General features: G+C 41.8%; 1 long non-coding RNA gene and 1 pseudogene across 1 annotated transcript; both read right to left on the bottom strand.

Moving 5' to 3' along the window:
- Nucleotides 1-2,624, bottom strand: part of LOC114257244 (perakine reductase-like) — an 82,413-nt pseudogene extending 79,789 nt beyond the window's left edge.
- Nucleotides 2,625-14,992: 12,368 nt separating this feature from the next.
- LOC145790269 (uncharacterized) lies at nt 14,993-17,101 on the bottom strand. Its single transcript, XR_014328952.1, has 2 exons — nt 16,916-17,101; nt 14,993-15,212 (listed from the first exon to the last, which is right to left on the bottom strand). It is a non-coding gene; the product is annotated as an uncharacterized LOC145790269 (long non-coding RNA).
- Nucleotides 17,102-19,152: the final 2,051 nt, after the last annotated feature.

The following is a 19,152-nucleotide window of genomic DNA, read 5'->3' as shown; positions in this document are numbered from 1 at the left end:
CGAACAAGTCCTCAATCAGATCCAGCGGGACTACCCCCTCAAATGGCCCCAACCGTCACAGACTCCTTTCAATCGGAGAGACCAGTCCAAATATTACCGCTTTCACCAAGACCACGATCGTAATACCGAGGAGTGTGTTAACCTCAAAGATCAGGTCGAGGGCTTGATTCGCCAAGGACGTCTCAGTCGATTCACGGAAACTCGCCCTCAGTAGAGACAACGGACTGAACCCATCAGAAACAACCGCCGGCGTACCCCTCCCTGACAACCAGCCCAACCCAACCAAGGTCATGATCGCCCTCCACAGCAACCTCGGGCACAAGGTCACCCTGCCCCACCTGTTAGAGAAATCAGAGTTATTTTCGGCGGGCTTGCTTGTGGAGGACCATCCCGCTCAGCTCAGTGGGCAGAACTCAGAAAAATAAAGCAAGGCTCAGACAAAGAAGTTGCCACATTGGACCGACCCCCCAAACAGCCCAGGCAGTGGACCGAGCCTATCACCGTCATGGACGCCGATTGCATAGGCATTCGTTACCCCCATGACGACCCCCTCGTCATTTTGGCCCTCCTCTCTAACTACAAGGTCAGACGGGTTCTCGTAGACAACGGCAGCTCTTCAGACATCATCTTCCTCAACTGCTTCCGCTAGCTCAAGATCGGGAAAAAAAGTCTGTCCCCTCTCTAAACTCCTTTGGTCGGTTTCACTGGTGACTGGGTGACCTCCATCGGCTCCATCGATCTCCCTATCACAATCGGCGAGTACCCGAGGCAGACCACCAAGTTGCCCACCTTCCTTGTTGTCGACTGCCCCTCTACCTACAACATCATCCTTGGCCGCACCGCCCTAAATGCTTTCCAAGCTATCACATCAACTTACCACCTTGCCATCAAGTTTCCCACCGATCTGGGGGTCGGGACAGTGAGGGGAGAGCAGACCGTGGCCAGAGAATGTTATGTCGCCTCACTCAAAGAAGTCAAGCTGAAGGAGGCTGTGATCATTGAGGGACTCGATGTTAGAGACGAAGACGAGCTGGTTAGGGGGGAACCAGTGGAAGAACTTATCGAGGTCCCCATCGATCCCACCAACCCAACAAAAACTACTAAGATCGGCAGCCAACTATCTACCTAAACAAAGGCCGACCTTACTGCCCTCCTGATCGAACACAACGATGTATTCGCATGGACCCACTCAGACATGCCGGGTATTGACCCCTCCTTCATAACTCATCGCCTCAACATTGAGCCCCACTTCTGACCATTCCACCAGAAGCAGCGCATCTTTCATCCAGAGCGTAATACTCTCATTGCTGCAGAGGTCGATAAGCTCCTTGAGGCACAATTCATCATGAACATGGACTACCCTAGATGGTTGTCAAACGTGGTCCTAGTCCGTAAGAACAATGGTAAATGGCGGCTCTATGTCAACTACTCCGACCTCAACCGAGCGTGCCCCAAAGACGGCTACCCTCTTCCTTGCATAGATCTGCTGGTTGACGCCATGGCCGGTTATCAAATGCTCAGCTTTATGGATGCCTTCTTTGGGTACAACCAAATTCTGATGCACCCGTCTGATCGGGAACACACCTCCTTCATCACCGATCGAGGTACCTACCATTACCGTGTGATGCCATTTGGGTTGAAAAATGTTGGGGCCACCTACCAACGGTTGGTCAATGCTGTCTTCCATCACCAGATAGGCCAGAACATGAAAGTATATGTCAACGATATGCTAGTCAAGAGTAAGCTCTGCACAGATCATCTGGCCGACCTGTGAGAGACCTTCGCCACCCTACGAAAGTACCAAATGAAGCTTAATCCGGAGAAATGCGCCTTCGGCATAGGATCTGGGAAGTTCTTGGGTTTCATGGTCAGTCAGCGGGGCATTGAAGCTAACCCTGAAAAGATCAAGGCCTTGATTGAAATGCAGTCTCCTAGAACGGTTAAAGAGGTTCAGAGACTTACTGGCTGAGTTGCCGCCCTTAACCGCTTCAATTCACGCGCAACGGATAAGTGCCTCCCCTTCTTCAAAGTGTTTCTGCAAACTTTTGAGTGGACGGACGAATCCGAAGAGGCTTTTCAGCAGTTGAAGCAGTGCATGGTCAACCCCCCCTCCTTTCTCAGGAAATCACGGGCGAACCCCTCTTCCTTTATTTAGCGGTGTCGGACACCGCAGTCAGTGCAGCTCTTATCAGGGAAGACAGCTCGGTCCAACGGCCAGTCTACTACATCAGTCGGGCTCTTAGGGGAACGGAACAGAATTACCGATTGTTAGAAAAAATGTCCTTGGCCTTGGTCACCGCCTCCAGACGGCTCCGTCCCTACTTTCAAGCCCATTCCATTGTGGTCCTCACTGACCAACCATTGAAAAAGATAATGCAACAACCAGAGCTTTCTGGTAGACTTATGCAGTGGTCGGTCGAACTCAGCCAGTTTGACATCTCCTACCGGCCTCGGACAGCAATTAAGGGGCAGACTGTTGCTGATTTTATCCTGGAATTCACTAATCCCACTCCAACCACAGCTCCTCCGCCTCCACCACCCCCAACTGAGCCAGAAAACCCCCATTCTTGGACCCTCAACGTCAACGAATCATCCCGCAAAGAAGGCAACGGGGTTGGTCTCATCCTCACCGCCCCTGAGGGTGGTTATTTCAAATGTGCTCTCCGCTTCTTGTTTGATACAAGCAATAATGAGGCTGAGTATGAGGCATTGATAGCAGGTCTCCGCCTAGCCAAAGACATTGGTGTCAGCCATATCCAAGTGTTCAGCGATTCCCAGCTTATTGTCGGCCAAATCACGGGGGAATTCGATGCCAAGGACGACATAATGTCGGCTTACAAGGACATTGCACTCCCTCTCGTTCGCCTCTTCAGCAATTTCCACATCAAGCACATCCCTCGGACAGAAAACTCCAAGGCCGATGAAATGGCTCAGCTAGCCTCGGCCGACCAGTCAGACCTCAGCCATGGTGTCCGCCTCGAGTACCAGACTCACCCTGCCATTTTCCCAAACCAATAGCAAGTCTACTTTCTCCAAAACGAACCTATCCCCTGGGCGGCCAATATCTCTCTCTTCTTGACAACGGGGGAACTGCCAGCCGACAAACAGCAGGCCGCCAAAGTCAGGGCCCGGTTGTCTAACTACATTCTTGTCGGCGACCTCTTATACAAACATGGTTTTTTCACGCCCATACCTCAGATGCCTCAATCCTGCTCAAGCAACCTACGTGATGAGGGAAATCCATGAGGGTATCTGTGGTAATCATTCGGGCGCCCGGTCTCTAGCCCACAAAATACTTCGCACTGGTTATTTCTAGCCTACTCTTAATCAGGATGCGACAGACTTCGTGCTCAAATGTGATAAGTGTCAGCGTTTTGCCAACATCCCCCATGCTCCTCCTACAGAATTAGTCACGCTTTCCAGTCCCTACCCATTCGCCAAATGGGGGATCGACCTAGTTGGCCCATTGCCCACTGGCCGAGGCCAAACCAAATTTGCCATTGTCGCCATTGATTACTTCACTAAATGGGTGGAGGCAAAACCCCTTGCCACAATTACCAAGCGAAACATAACCAGATTCATTTGGTAGTCGATCGTATTCAAATTTGGCATCCCTCAAGCCATCGTCTCCGACAACGGCAAACAATTCAACAATGCCAAGTTCAGAAAATTCTGTACAGAGCTTCAAATCCAGTCGTGCTTCTTTTCCCCAGGTCATCCCCAAGCCAATGGCCAAGTTGAGGTCACCAACCATTCTCTTCTGAAGATCATCAAAACCAAGTTGGAAACTGCTAAAGGACTCTGGGCTGAGGAACTACCGAATGTACTCTGGGCCTATCGCATTACCACTCGAACTCCCACTAGGGAGACCCCCTTTCGCTTAACATACGGCGTTGAGGCGGTCATGCCAGTGGAAGTCGGTCTTCCGACCCCAAGGGTTCTACATCCGAATCCAGAACTGACTGAAGAGCTGCGTCGGGCAGACCTAGACCCAATTGAAGAGCTCCGAGAAACCACTGCAGTCAAACAGGCCTCATACCAACAAAAAATAAGAACTCACTACAACCGCAAAGTCTGACTAAGGGAGTTCGCTGTGGGGGACCTTGTTTTACGAGAAGCAACCCTTGCCACCAAAAATCCGATTGAAGGGAAACTGGCAGGTAAATGGGAAGAATCTTACGTTGTTAAAGCTAGACCTCGTCCGAGCACATACCGACTTCAGGACATGGAAGGTCGAGACCTCCCCCATCCGTGGAACGCCGAACACTTGAAGCGTTATTTTCAATAATTTTCCATTCTTGTGCTGATCAGTTATTGTATTTTCTTTTTGGCCATCTACACACTTGAATGTTCTTATTCTTCCCTCACATGATGTAAATTTCTGATCAAATGGGCTACACTTTAATGACAACAAGCTTATATCTCAGTTATTTGTGTGGTATTCCAATAACGCTTTGATTGCAGCCTCAGCCAGACTGAGCATGAAGAACTCAGCCAGACTGAGCATAAAAAGTCTCAGCCAGACTAAGCATGAAAAGCCTCAGCCAGCCTGAGCATGAAAAACTCAGCCCGACTGAGCATAAAAAGTCTCAGCCAAACTGAGCATGAAGAACTCAACCAGACTTAGTATAAAAAGTCTTAACCAGATTGAGCATGAAAAGCCTCAGCCAGCCTGAGCATGAAGATTTCAACCCGACTGAGCATAAAATGTCTCAGCCAAACTGAGCATGAAGAACTCAACCCGACTGAGCATAAAAAGTCTCAGCCAGACTGAGCATGAAAAGCCTCAGCCAAACTGAGTATGAAGAACTCAGCTCGACTTAGCATAAAAAGTATCAGCCAGACTGAGCATGAAAAGCCTTAGCCGGACTGAGCATGAAGAACTCAGCCCAACTGAGCACGAAGAGCTCAGCCAAACTGAGCATGAAGAGCTCAGCCAGACTGAGTTACTTAAAGCCTCAGCCAGACTGAGCATAGAGAGCACAGCTAGACTGAGTTACTTAAAGTCACTGAGTTACTTGAAGAGCCCGTTAATCGTAGCTTCACCTAAACTGAGCACGAATGAAGAGCTCAGTCAATGCCATTCATGCCAACTTCATGGTTGTGGCATAATGGCCATACTTAGTCAAATTCTAGGTCCATTCTTTTACACCTCTCAACATTCTTTACATTTTTTGGTTTTCATTTCCCAACTTAATTTTTCATTTACCAGCACCCTTATAACATGATTTACAACTTCACTTTTGGACCTGATTTGACACTCCACATTTTTGACATTCTTACATGCTTCCTTTACAAGTCAGATTGTTTTCTTACTTATCAACTTTTACAAGTCAGCCTCTTCCCTTACAAGTCAAGCCTAATTTGAATAAACCATTCTCATTCATTTCAGAATCGCAAACATAAAGACAGCAGTGTGACAAACACAACCTTATAATTTTATTCATTCACAAACTTATACACAAGTTTATTACAGCAATTCAACAAAAAAAAATAATAACAACAACAACAACAACAAAAACAACCAAAACTCTGAGTACAAATTTTGTCCACTTCCATCATTCCTCCTCACTTGACACGAGGTCTTCTTCTTCAACGCCCTCATCTAAAGGGGTCTGGGCCACATCATCGTCGTCAATCTTGACACTGCACAAGTCTATGTCTGGGAACAGCTCTTCCGCTTTACGTTTGAACATCTTCCACCCGCTGTCCCAGAACTCAGCCATTTCGTGTCTGTAGAAGTCCGTCCACTGGAAGCTCTGGATCACTTCTTCTTCACTCCTGCCCCAAGCGGTCGCTCCCGACAGGCCAGCCCCCCCAGCCCCCTCTCTCGCCAAATTGCTAGCGATCGCAGCATCAATCGCCATCTGGAAGTCAGCAGACCCCTTGAACTGCTCTACCGCCGCGACGCATAAGTCAAGGTATGCTGCCCTTTCAAACGTTACTTTGGTTTTTTTTCCTCCAACTCCTTCTCCAGCCCAGCCTTCTCCGCCACCACCTTGGCAGGCTCGTCTGCCAACTCCTTCTCCAGCCCAGCCTTCTCCGCCACCGCCTTGGCACGCTCGTTGCCAACTCCTTCTCCAACCCAGCCTTCTCTGCCACCGCCTTGGCATACTCGTCTGCCAACTCCTTCTCCAACCCAGTGATATTCGAATCTGCTTCTTCTTTTTCCTTGGTCGACTGGGCCCTTAGATCCTCATTGCAAGTTATGGCCTCGTCCCACCGGTCGTTGGCGATGGCACATGCCTTCTGCGCCTCTTCCAGCTTCTTCTGCTCACTCTCCAGTTGGAACTCGAGCGACACCACCTTGCGACGTTCGTCCTCAAGCTCCAACTTGATCGCGAGCAGCTCAGTATGGGCTCAATTAGTAACATTGCCCTGCACTACCGCCAACACCCCCATCTTCTTGGCCTTCTGGGCCTCTTCCAAACCCCTGGCACACGCACTTCGCGTGGCCTTCCGCTACCCTGCAGCCTCCCTCTTTAAGCGCTCAAGTTGAGCCTTCACCCCCTCCAACTTTGCCGCCAAAGGGCCCACTTCACCTTTTACAGCCGCTGCCTTTCTCAAAAGGGCCCCTGCTAAGGAGGTCGCCTCCATTTGGGCAGAACACAACCCCCTCAGCAGCTCAGCCTCAGTAAAACTCTCCACCGAACGCACGGCTGCGTCTTCCACTACTTGTAAGAGGCGATCTGCAGCGGCCCTAGCTTCTATTCCTTCTCCCGCTAGCCGCCTAGATATGGGCATGATAAAAAGCGGTCTTCAACCTGGCCCCGTCTCCTTCTCCTTGAGGCGCAGGAGCACCCTGGGGTTGCTGCTCCACCCCCTCCATACGATCAGCCACACCAACCTCCACTCGCTCTTCAAGGGCGGTCGGCCCACTTCCCACCCCCTTCTCCACCTCTCTCAGCTCCACCTTTGGGGCGGTTTCCTCTGTCGTCATCTCCCTCCTCCTCTTCAAAGCAGGCTCCTCCTCACTCTCTCTCACCCTCCTCTTTTTTTTCTTCTTCTCCAAAGCCTCACCCTCCTTGTTCGCCCTTTCCTTCACCGGATCAACTGGGGGCGGTCGTGGCTCAAAACTGCCCAAGTCTTTTTTCCCGAGCGGTTTGGGGCGCGATCGGATTCTTTCCCTTGGGATCTCTTTCGGCGGACGGCCTGCCTGTGTCTCTTTGTATCTATTGGCCTTGGCGAAAATGGTCCTATCCTCCGCCTCTTGCGCCTTCCTTCTCGCCTCTAGTTCTTCCGGTGCCAGATCTCCACCGGTCAGCTGAGGGCCCAGCCTTGCGTCAAACAAGGATGAAGGCTGAACCAGGTCGTCCCATCTGACACTCTCCTTCTCCCTCCATGCCCTAACCTTCTTCACCCTCTCCTCTGCCGCTGCCCCCAGTTTTGGCTCCACAGACTTATTGGGCACTCTCCACATCGTGCGCGCTCCAAGTCCTCCGTTCGCGGAACAACCGCGGCCTCCACCCCTTAATGGACGATGGTAACCCCACTACTAGACCTTTCCATGCCGCTACTTGCAGAGTTACCCAAGTCTCTTACTGGCCCGAAGCTTTGTAGCACGCAAAAAACTCGTCCATCGTCATTTCAGCCCCGCCGTTCGCTTTCGGCCACACGCTCGCACAGGCCAGCAAGATCTTTCATGAATTGGGCATCAGTTGGCCTGGAGCCACCTCCAATCGGTCCAACACGTCCACTACTATCCGGGGGAGTGGCAACCTCGAACCCCCCTTTAGCGCCTCCTCGTAAAGGGCGAATTCCCCCAGTCGAACATCGGAGGGCCTCTCCGTTGATTCCGGAAGTTTCAACTGTATTTCTGCGGGAATCTGGTATTTCTCCCGCATACCCTCTAACTCCTTCACGGTAATGGTCGACTTGTCAGCCTTCGTGTGCCAGTGTTCTGGCTTTACCTGGCTGATTGGTCTCGGCGCCGCCATCATTGTGGACGAATGAGGTCGCCCCGATGGCTCCTCCCCGCTCCCTACCTGCCTCTCCGTCCTATATTGCTCTGCAAAATCCACCGCATCATCGTCCCCTAATGGATCAACCCTGGCGGTTGCAGCTTCTTCTTGGGCCATTTCTGTGATGTGTCTGCGAATGGCTTCGAATGCTTTTACAAAGTGTTGCAAGAGTGTATCACTAGCGACGAAGGAGTTTACACTTGGAATATTTTGATTGTTTGCAAAGAGGTACGTAAAACGGATAATACCAAAAGCCCAAGGTTTGCATATATTCCAAGGGTCACAATTAAATTTCGCCAGTTTGAAAATTTTTAAAAATCCGCCAAAACTGTCTTTTCAACACCCTCTAATGACTTATAGTTTCACTTATTGCCCAACACCTAACCTCCTCCACTACCAGATCCTGCCACATATACGACCACGATCCACTACCCTTTCCCCCTTCCCTGTCTATTCCACTTCACTTCAACATGTACCCCGCCACCTCTCGAGCCCCGCGCCATACCACCCACCAACCCACCCACCGGGGTCGGCCCTCCTCGTGGTCGGTCCCTTCACTCGACCACTCCTTGCGGTCGGCCCTCCTCATGGTCGGTCCCTCCACTCGACCACTCGTCGCGGTCGGCCCTCCTCATGGTCGATCCCTCCACTCGACCACTCTTCGCAGTCGGCCTTCCCCATGGTCGGTCCCTCCACTCGGCCACCCTTCGCGGTTGAACCTCCTCATGGTCGACCACTCCTCTCGGTCGGCCTTCACCCTACCAGTCTCTCACAACCCTCATTTTCTTCATTGTTCCCTTCGTTGGACTAAAGCTGCACTTGGGAAAGGGGGAATGCTAACATGGGTAAGCCCATGAAGATTATAGCCCACTACTTAGGGCCCAATACATATCTCAAATACTAAAGCCCAGCACTCACATAGCAATGAGAACCAATGACACCAAGACACATGGCAAGAGAAGGGCAAGCCACATCAACAGACAAAGATTTGCAAAGTTATTGCCACTGCACATCGCTATTAATGAAGCCCCTTATAGCATTTATTGCAACAAGCCCTCTCCGTTGGGACAGAACGCCTTCACCATGAACATGGTAAGCTAGAGCATAGACTTTCGGCCAAGGTGACAGGTCGGAAGGGACAACAAAATGATTACCAGAGGATATAAGCAAACGTCGAAGACAAAAACAAGGTTAAGCTTTTCTATCTCTAATCTATCTACACATTCCACTTCTCTCTCTAACTTGCTCATCGGAGGGTTCGCTAGGGGACTCCCCGTTCCCCGTTGAACTCTTGTGCAGGTCATTGGCGGGCTTGGTCATTCGGACATAGGCTTGAGGAGCGTGGATTAGTCCGACCCGTTCCCCCATCTGTGGAACGAACTGTATCATCAATCACAAAAGCTTATAAATGTCGTCTTAAATACACATGACAATGTCGCCTCAAATACATGCAATGATGTTCATGTTGGTACTAAAATTGTTTGTCGCGATTGTTTTTACTTTCACCACTTTACATTTGTCATGCTGATGCAAAATCTAAAAATTTTAATAACGAACACTATTAATTAGGGAAATTTATGTATATGTCTTAATAAGTAAATTTATTATCTAATAGGTCCTATAATAATTAATGATATTTTTATCAAACACTATTAAAAAACTGTCACTAATTGTTAATTTTTAATGACAATTTAAAAGTTGTCACAAAAAATGTTACTAGTTTCAAGTTTTAGAGGCAGTTCAAAAAAATCGTCACAAAAAAGTCATTAATTTTTAACTTTCAGCGACAGTTTGAAAATTTGGTTATAGAAAAGTGTTGCCAATCGTAAGTTTTAACGACAATTTATAAAATCCGTGACAAAAAAAGTCACTAATTATCAATTTTTAACATATACAAAAAAAATTGTTACAAAAAATTATTTTTAACAACGATTTTATTAGGATTTGTTTTCAAAAGAACTTGATAGGAATTAAGTCTAACTATTAGGATTTATTAGTAATTTACCCTAAATTTATCTTACAAACTGACCTAATATTTGTTAATATATTTTTGTATTTAAATTTTGAGAATTGATAAATTTTTGTGGCGTGTAAGATATCAATTCCCAAAATTTTGGTAGTTATTCATTTCAAGAAATTAAAGTTTGGATATAAAAACTAAAATTCAATTCAATATTTGATATCCAAACAATTTTTTTTTTTCAATAATTAATATCCGACCGAACAAAATACTGTAAACTGACCATGCGTTTGATCAACAATCAGAAATGTTCCTCTCAATGTAACAGTAGTAATTTCGAACGCCATCTATGATGATTATGGTTGAGATTTGGACAAACAAGATAACAGAACCTCTGTTGTGTTGTCTTTCCCTTCCTGTTGTGTTGTATTTCCCTTCTTTTGTTGTTTTTCCTTTCCTCTCTTTTTGGTTCTTTTGATTGGTTCCTCACCAATCTTGAGTTAAGTGTTAGTAAAGGATTGTGCTTCCTTATTGCTGCCAACCTAGTTGGGATTGGTAAGGTTAATTATGATGCTCTTTGCACTTTCCCTCTTTGTTGATGTAAGTTTTCGCATGTATCTTGCTTTTTTCATCAATAAAGTTTCTTTTGCTTGTACGGGAAAGAAATAAACCTTCTCGTATAATCCTGTTGATCAAGTCTGCGCTCCTCTGCACGTCGTCGCTTTATCACCTGAAAACACAAACGTGAGCTAGCCGACGGGTGTGTGCCGGAAACCTCTCCGATGCCTAAGTCAGTAAGCTTGACAAATAGACAAAAGCTCTTTGTATTCAGAAAGCAAAGTTATGTGTTACCTCTCCCAAGGTGATGTTTGTGAGCTTTTATAGGTTTCGTGTGACACAATCCTAGTAGGACTTCTACTCCTCCATGCAGAGTCCTCCTAGGATTCATACTCCTGAAGGATAATGCTTATCCTTTAACACCTCCCTCACTGCTTAAACCAAGTGAGATGGTTTTATCATGGCCGAACTCCAATATGACCGAAGTAATCATAGCTATGCTTGAGCCGCAGAGTAGGCCGAACTATCCTTAGTTCGGTTATTCCATTTACTCCTCCTTATCTCGGTGCTCTCATGCATAAACCATGGTATGTTTAGACCGAGCTACCGAGTAGCAAGGTTCTGACCGTTCTAAACACAATACGTCATGACCGGACTAACTCTGAGACCGGCCTAACTCCAAGTCGCTTCCGGACCGGAGTAGCTTTACATTTCTCTTGGGCCGGAGTAATCTTTTACCTCTCTTGGGCCGGAGTAATTTTACGGCCTTTTTACCCAGCCCTTCGTACTTTGGGCCATAATGACCATCTCGTAGCTCGGCCCAATTTTCACTAAAATTACCCTCTCATTGCTGATAAAAAAAATTAAAAAAAAAACCATTGAACATAGTAACAGTTTTTTTTTTTTTTGAACGGCTTGAAAATAATAACAGTTAGTGGAGAGTACAGAAAGATTAATCAAAATTGACCATTAAACAATTGAATTTTCTTTGCCTCCGTTTGGGAAGTGGGTTGGCTTTTTTAGTTATTTTAGCCTGGGCTAAAAAGTTTGGTTTGGAAAGGGCTTTTTGACTTTTTTTTGTGAGAGAATAATGTAATGATTATAGGTTGAATGTGATATTTTATTTTTTGTGGCTAAAATAGCCTATTTTGTCTTTTGTGGTTAAAATAGCCAAAAAAACCCCATTTAGCTCTTGCCAAACGAACCCAATTCAAGAAGTTGGGAACCATTTAAAGTATTATATTCCATTATCTTTTATATCTATATATATATATATATATCCTGAAGTGAAGAAAATGAAAGCATGTCTATAATCTTTGTAGCAAATCTATTGTAGTAATGACACTGTTCCTCTCTTTTAGTAAAATGACTTACATGCCCCCTGTACAAGTGTGGTGCCATTTATGGTGGCTATATGTATATATATGCCTTACTTCAATAATTAAAGGGGAATTGCAAATCAGTGAAAACAATTTAAAATAATTGTAATTTTTATGAAGCTGCAATGCAAGTAGATTTTTATCTGGCGCAAGTGAAGGTTGTGACATGAGACATAACTCTCACTTACATTTATAAAAATTCGATTATTTTGAGTTATTTTTAAGTTTTTGCAATTCCTCTAATAATTAAAATATACCATCGAGACTATTATAATGAATGATGATAACGATTCTCGAGTATTCAACAACATTGTAGTGATGAAATATGCATCAATAATGCAGATTTTCCCCCTCTTTTTGGTTAATGAGTAATCAGTAAATACACATTTTCATTATTATTTATATATATATATATATATATAATGAAGCAATATTTTAACTTTTCAGGGGGAAAAAATTCATATTATGAGAATCAAAAACTCTATGGTCCTAGAATATAAAACCAGAAAATAAACAGAATATCAGATCTATCTATGGTTCATATGTGATGCTGTTGTGGGTCCATATCTTCAGTAAATTTGGACCATTGATTTTGAATTTTGGATATTTTTTGAATGTTTACTTCTGAGATTGTAGTATTGCTCTATGAGAAAACGAAGAATAATGAATAAATTAGTGTGAACAGAATGGTATATATATGCTAGTCTTTAACTACTGCTCAACTCTTGCTGCCTTTCATCAGCCACTGTTTGGTCAAATGGATTGTTTAATTGCAACCCTCTCCCAATAGGTTAAAAACAACAATTTTTAATTTTGTTTTCCTTTCTTGGGTTAGTTACACATAGCATCCCTCACTTTTATTAAAATCTTATTTTAGTCATATGTTTTAAATTGTGACTATCAATCTTTTATATTATAAATCAAGTTATCATGTCAAATTTTCGTTCATTTGGTGTTAATGAAATTGACATAAAAAGGCACGTGGCCCACAAGTGAAAATTTTTAAATGACACAATTCAAAATAGATGGACTAAAGTGAAATTTAGGTAAAAATAAAAAAATTTAAAATGAAATTTTAATTAAAGAACAAAAGATCCTCATAGTAAGTTTTTATTGTCAATAGAAATAGAGGCATAAGTTTTTATTGGTCATCCATCAAGAGAACGCTTTCTATTATTTTTGAGGTAAAGAGAAGTGAGTCCGCAGTCATCACGTCATCTCCTAAATATATGCTATTTAGGTTTATTGATGACATTCTTTTCATATCAACTTGCAAGAAGCAGGCTGCCAGATTCTTTTCCAGGTTGCAAAGAGGCTTTCGAGAATACAACTGCTACATGAATCAGGAAAAATGTGGCCTAAATTTTGATATTGACCAGATATCAGGGATTACATCAAATCGGGTGCACATGGGGGACGACGGTATCACATTTCTTCGATGGTGTGGCTTGTTTATCAATTGCTGCACTTTAGAAGTTCAGGCAGACTACACTAGGTACCTACTCCCTTTCTAATTTGACTAATGATGTAGTCTTGGTTGTTAAAATCTTACGATTCACGATTCGATGCAAATTTCAACCAAAACGTTGGTTTTGATTTCCTTAGTTGAATCTTCAACTGAGTAAATCTTATGATTCATTGCAGTTCACTAGGATTCGTTATGATTCACTTTTAGTTTTGTTTGCTTAATGCATGAAATGAAACTTTGTCATTTTTGTAAAACAGAAAAAGAGATCAATTAATTATATTATTATAAATAACTTTATACGTTAATACATATATGCAATTTTGGAGCTTGTTCTAACTCCAAGCTCCTCTTTATTGATGTTTTTCATTGTACTTTGTAAGTGCTTCATCAATAAAGTTTTCTTTGCCGATCAAAAAAAAAACATATATGCAATTTTGTTATATTGATATTTATTTCATTTTAAACACTGTATTTTTAAATGTATATACATATATATAATTATAGATTATGCTAAATAATGTGAATTTTACAATTCACAATTCACTATTTAGCAAAATGATTCTCGGTTCGCGACTTGACAATGGTGGATATGACTATGATAGCAGTTAGACAATGAGTTTATTGGGATTTTTTATATTGATCTCAGTATTGTCATATCAACAATGACTTGGTACTGGCTGAAACTCAGACAATGCAACTATAATTCACAAGACTTAATGAAAATTTGCAGAAAATTTGTGAATAATAAGAAACAAACTCTGTAACAAGTAAACTGATTTAACTAAAACATTCCTACATTCATTGTGAAGAGCAATGATATACAAATAGCTATGAATTCTCATGGAAATATGTGGCTCGTTTGGCTACTATAATGTCAAAAAAGACAATGTGCAGTTATCAAAGTAAGAAACTATAAATATGCCAAATTTGATCACATCACATTTGAACCACCCAAAAGCTAGCTAATCTTTTTCTTGCATATTATTGTTATATTTGTGAGTTGGAAAGATATGGCTTGACCCATTATTAGATATATACAATCTGTGTAGATATTATCAGAATTAATGTGGTTGTTATCTCATAATTAGAAGATTAGATTTGATCAATATCCTACCCGAATTATAGGATATATGATCTACCATGTATAGCTGGCTTTATGCCTATATTTTGTAATGTCCATAGTGAATAAAATTCAGAAGAGAATTATTCTCCAAACGTGTTGTTTGACATGGTATCAAAGCCGGGTTTCATCTTCGAAGAATTATATTAGAAGTTGGAGTTCGAATCTAGGATCACGTTTGGTGTTTTGTTTTTTTTTTTTTCTCTTTGTTCATTCCGCTGCAGATTTAGTGTTTCTTCCTTACCACTATGTCTAGTTTGATCGACACTGATAAGTGTTCTCAAAAAGAGGATAAACCCATACCCTTCTCTATTGGATCTCACATACATGAGTCCTCTTATACATCTCTCATCACTCCTGAACGACTTGATGGAACAAACTACATGGAATGGTCTCTGTCACACCCCAAATCCAGGCATGACCGGCCATGGCCCACAGGGACTTAGCCCAAGGCACACGTAAGCCTAAACATGAATCCAAAACCATAAAGAATAAATGTGATGATAGCTCATAAATAAATAAATCAACACTCAATCCAGTGGCATGCCACAAGTGAAAGACAAGTCATAACCAACTTCCTAAAAATATATATATACTAAATGGGACACAAACCGCCCACAAAATAAAATAATTCTAAATAAAACTCAACCACAATGTATGCACAAAACTCGACAAAGCAACCTAAAACAAATTAAATAAATGCCCTAGAGGTCCATGCAATTGAGTCCCCGCTACGCCATGAGTCCACTCTAAGTCCTTCTAACACCTGGAAATGGTAAACAACTAAGTTAACTGATAGCTCAGTGAGTAGCAACATGGATAGTAAATACAGTTTTGAAAACAGGGTTCAATTCCAAAATAAGATATATATCACAGAAACTAGATTGGCATACAGTTTGGTAAATACAATTTGTTTCAAAAAGAAGGTTCCACAGTTCAACACTTAAAATACTCATGTCTCGCAAGAACATGATAAACAACATTTTCTACTTAAAACAGATTATAACATGAACACCAATAATTTTCTAGGTACCAATAAAAACAAATAATATGTCACACAGTTCTCAAGGCTATAAGCCCCGTTGGATCCAATACCGAACTAAGATCATCCTTAGGGTGGCACCTGGGCCTTTTCTCAAAGATGATCCGATTGAAAGTCACCTAGCTTTTTTTTAAGGTTTTTTCCTTACAATCGTTGAGCACTAGAGTCATCACGGCCCAACCCGGATCTGTTCCTTAGTGGCCAGAGTCACCACACACAGTGGAATAATTTCCCTGGACTAAATACACATATGGTCCCAATAATCAATACACATCAGTTTCGCAAAATATGGTAGTTCATCATTATAAACATGAGACCAAAACAAATAGTTTACAGTATGCCAAGTTCACACATGTTTCAGAAATAATTTGATTCAATTGATAATATAATAATTTATCAAAACAGTTTAGTCATGAAATAACAATTTAATTTTCCAACAGTTCAGGGTAGGGGAACATTTATAAAAATATGTAGCATGAAACTACTCACCTAAAAATGAAATAATATAATCCTCGAATTGAGTATGAAAGTCCAATTAGTGCCCTGAACCAATATGAAAACTACACGTCACTGCTAATTTAAAAATACTAAGAATAAAAACTAAGTAACCATAAACTAAAGCGCACTAACACGGCTCAACCCAACTCACCGTTACTCTTAAATATTACCTAAGTTCATGTTCTTCAAGGTCTAAAATCACCCAAAACATAGGTTCCGATCAAAACTTAACTAAAAGTGACTTTAAGATAAAACAGAGTTTTTCCAATCTATTCGCTAACTTTGAAAATTAAAAAAAAACCCACTCTACGTTGTTCAAAAAATTCTAAAACCCTCCAGATATCAACTAATATATCTTAAGTTTCAAACCCAAATGGTTTCACTTGATTTGCTTATCAAAATAATTATCTACAATTAATTATATCTAAACAGGTTGTTTTCTGCAGCACTTTAAAGAAATTGACGGTTCTCTTAGTATACATGAGCAATCAATGCAAGGTCAAAAATTCAAGAAACTAGACTCATAACCGGTTCTAATGACGCTTATTTGATAATTTTTGGATTTATACCCAAAGAGAACAACACTCCCGAATTTAATGTTAAAACCAGTTTTCTGGACAGATTTGAACGCATCAGTTTATATGGATTTTGACTCCCAAAAATTATGAAAAAATTCAGATATTCAATTCAATATGTAATTGATCTACTGTAAAAATTTCAGTTTAAAATTCATTTGTTTGATATGGTTTCTTGATTTTTAAAGTTTGTGACTCTGTGCAGAATTTTTGGACTAGAAATTACACCCAATCTTTACACATAAATTTAGCTCCTCAAGTTTCTTAATAGGATATCTATATACACAATACATAAACCTAAAACCTCTCCATCAATGAACTAAATAATCATAGAGTAAGGATAAAGAACAAAACCTTAAGGAAGAAGAAAGATAAAGACCTAGTACACACCCAAAAATCCATCCTTCTTTGCAACCCCTTTTTTTTCTTCTTCTTTTCTCTCAATCTCTCTCTCTCCCCGTGGCTGCCTCCTGCTGCTGCTATAGAATGTATTAGGCAACCTAGGGTTATGTATCTAAACAAAAGGCTCTAGTTTATTATCTCTTTATATTATTTTATTTTCTAACCCAATAATTTAAAAAAAAATATAACTATTAATATAACAAAATATACTTACAAACTTACCCTCTATTTTTTTTTTTAAATAATAAATCTTGCCTCTAAATTAAATGCTTTTACCACAAATGTATTTTAAGTTTAAAATTAATTAAAGGACCCTCTAATAATATTTAATTTGCACTTAAAGATTCACAATAAAATATTTGAGATTTGTAAAATTATTATAATCTAATTATTTATTTGATTTGTATATTCGGGTTCTCACAGTCTCTAAATGCAGAGATCAAGATCCGTGCAAGAAAACATTGGGGATACATCACAGGAACCAGAGTAGCTCCAGTAGATACCAAGTCGGAGGCATATGAAGTCTGGGATGATGCAAACTCCCTGGTTAAGTCCTGGCTCCTTGATGCAATGACAAAAGATATTCGATCTCTTTTCCTTCGTCTCCCTACTGCACAAAAGATATAGGAGGCCATCAAGCGTACATATACAGTCGAGCAAGATGCGTCCAAGGCCTATCAACTCCACTGTGAGGTAATTTCTATACGTCAAAATAGGGGTTCCATCATCTCTTATTTTGGGAAATTACTGAGGATATGGCAGGAACTTGATGCTATTGATGAATGTATCATGGAGTGCACCAATGATATTTTAACATATACCACAAAGGTTAATTCTCAATGTGTGTATATATTTTTGGCTGGCCTTGATTCTCAACTTGATGGAGTTCGTGGACGTATTCTTAGTACCAAACCACTCCCTAACCTACATACAGTTTATGCAATTGTTTGTGCGGAAGCTAATCGTAGGGGTGCTATGTCTGGAGACAAGATTGGAGAAGGGGCTATCATGGTGACTAGAACAACTTCTACTTCCAAGAAAGACCTGAAGTGCACTCAGTGTAATGGAACTGGACATATCATAGACACTTGTTTCAAACTTCATGGCTATTCAAATTGGCATCCTAAGGACAAGAAGGCATCTCAGACCACCTCTCAACCGAAAGGAAATCTCACTACTGCCTTGGGCTTTAATGCCCACTCAGGTATGTCACTTACTAGCAAAAGTGACTGGATCATTGACTTAGGTGCAACAAATCATATGACTTGTGATCAATACCGATTTAGTCATTTTTACTCTAAATGTCCTCAAACCTCCATCACCAATGCCAATGGTATATAGTCTCCAGTCATGGGGATCGGTACTGTTCGAATATCTGCTACTTTAACCATTCAAAATGTCTTATTTGTGCCTTCATTGAACTGACATCTTCTCTCTGTTCCCCAATTAAGCATATCTCATAATTGTAGTACTCTGTTTTTCCCTACTCACTGTAACGCCCTCAAAATAACAACAATAAACCCATCAGATAAGACATGCATTTACATATAAACTAACCACATTCTTTTATTCATTAGAGTTCCATTACATAAGTATTACATGTTAACATCATAACAAAATGCCCTACGGGCTTACAGCTTTCCAAGTTAACACTTGGTTATAACAAAAGAGTACTAACTCGTTTACACATTAAGCCCTAGGCTTGAAGTTACATGTAATACATCAAAAGTTAAGCGACAAAAGTATGTCCGCCTCTAGCCTCCAGCTATGTCCTTGGAGGTGGCATGCTTCCTGCACCTGAAAATGATATTCCCATATAGGGTGAGCCACAGCCCAGTAGAAATACACTAAACCAACCATGGACAATGACTAAAATATTAGCAATTGATAGATGGCCAACACTGATACAATCACATAAATTACATATTTATGTCATACAACTTATGAGTCCAAGTTACCTTTCATTTTCCCTTTTTCAACAGATAAGCATGCTAGCTCTATCATCATTTCCACAGATATGTATAAAAAAAAACTATATCTCACATTCAGATAAGCATAAAAGCTATATCCACATTCTCAATAGATATGTATAACAACAATATCCCACATTCACATATAAGCATATAAGCTGTATCCACACTTTACTAAGATAAGCATATACGCTCTATCTTCACTTCTCTAGACAAGCA

The sequence above is a fragment of the Camellia sinensis genome, chromosome 5 (genome assembly GCF_055761805.1).
Source record: "Camellia sinensis isolate YWXY chromosome 5, ASM5576180v1, whole genome shotgun sequence".
NCBI classification, from domain to species: Eukaryota; Viridiplantae; Streptophyta; class Magnoliopsida; order Ericales; family Theaceae; genus Camellia; species Camellia sinensis.
This window is presented reverse-complemented; position numbering and strand designations above follow the sequence as displayed.